The sequence below is a fragment of the Otolemur garnettii genome, unplaced genomic scaffold (genome assembly GCF_000181295.1).
Source record: "Otolemur garnettii isolate 467f Iridium unplaced genomic scaffold, OtoGar3 scaffold00233, whole genome shotgun sequence".
NCBI lineage: Eukaryota > Metazoa > Chordata > Mammalia > Primates > Galagidae > Otolemur > Otolemur garnettii.
The window spans coordinates 2017962-2019831 of NW_003852628.1; positions in this window are offsets into that span (position 1 = coordinate 2017962).

Sequence of the window (1870 nt, forward strand, 5' to 3'; positions counted from 1 at the left end):
TAACAGCAACCTCCAACTCCTGGGCTCAAGTGAGTCTCCTGCCTCAGCCTCCCAAGTAGCTGGGACCACAGGCGCCCGCCACAACACCCGGCTATTTTTTTTTGGTTGCAGCCGTCATTGTTGCTTGGCGGGCCCGGGCTGGATTTGAACCCGCCACCTTAGGTGTATGTGGCTGGTGCCTTAGCTGCTTGAGCCACAGGCGCTGAGCCAACCCCAGCACTTTGGGAGGCAGGAGAATTGCTTGAGGCCAGGAGTTTGAGACCAGCCTGGGCAACAGAGTGAGACCCTGTCTCTACAAAAACTTAAAACAACTACCTGGGTGTGGTGGTACAGACCTATAGTCCCAGCTGCTTGGGAGGATGAGGCAGGAGGATCCCTTGAGGTTGTAGTGAGCTGTGATAAGGCCACTGTAATTCTAGCCTGAGCAACAGAGTGAGACCCTGATTCTAATATAATTAATTATATATAATATTAGAGTCAAGGTCTCGCTATAAATATATATATCCATGATGTACATTTATAGATGTATATATACATATATGTAAATATGTGTGTGTATAGAGAGAGATAGATACATATGTACATATTGATAGGTACCCATCTCCAACCCAGATCAATATTAGGTTAAACAATATAGTATTGCTATTTTTGTAGGTCAAAAGTGGCTAAAGAGCAATAATTTCATACATTTTAACCTAGTAAATCAGTAGTGGGACCTGAGCATCAGGATTTTATTAAAATCTCCAGATGATTCTGCTGTGCAAGGTGGCTCATGCCTGTAATTCTAACACTCTGGGAGGCCAAGGCAGGTAGATCACCTGAGCTCAGGAGTTGGAGACCAGCCTGAACAAGGGCAGGACCGGTCTCTACTAAAAATAGAAAAATTAGCCAGGTATTGTGGGGAGTGCCTGTAGTCCCCAGCTACTCAGGAGGCAGAGGCAAGAGGATTGCTTGAGCCCAAGAGTTTGAGGTTGATGTGAGCTGTGATGGCACAGCACTCTACCCAGGGCACAGAGTGAAACTCTGTCTCAAAAAACAAAAAACAAAAATTAAATTAAATTAACAAAAAGGTAGTTTTCACTTTAACAAAATATCTAAGAAAATCATTAAGGAAAACATTGTATTATCAACACTTTTATTTTCCCAGGTGGCACCTGTGGCTCAAAGGAGTAGGGTGCTGGCCCCATATGCCAGAGGTGGCAGGTTCAAAGCCAGCCTTGGCCAAAAACACAAAAAAAGAAACCTTTTACTTTCCCAGTATCACAACACCTATTGTCTATGTGTGACTACTTCCTCAAGTCTCCTGAAATAAACATTCTCAGAATCGTGGTGAAACCTTAACTAGGTAATCAAGGAAGGTATGTGGGGAAGTCTGGGCAGCGTTAGCTGAGCTTCAACGACTCCGTCTTACGGACTGCTTTTCTGATTTCAGTTTCCACAGCTGCAGTCTCCTGCATATGCACCCTCAGCCAACAGGTCTGAAATCAGGATATTAACGTGGATGTGTTCACCAGAAGAAATCCTAAACGCAGTAAAATAATCTAAACCTAAAGAGGTTTATTCTTGGTCTGAATATCTTTGACCATGGCTCAGGGAGCATAGTCTCAAGAGGTCTTGAGAAAATATGCCCTAGGCAGCCAGCTTACAATTTGGCTTCATACCTTCACGGAGACAGGAATTATAGGTAAAATCGAATCAGGAATTGTAGGTAAAATGGAATCGAATCGAATCATGGAAGGTGTATTGAATCAACTGGCCTGAAAAGGCAGGGCACCTCAAACAGGGCTTACGGATTAGAGGTGGGTGCAAAGATTCTTTGAAAAAAGCTTTGCCTGGTTTGGCACTTGTATAGGGTGACCAGATTCTAACA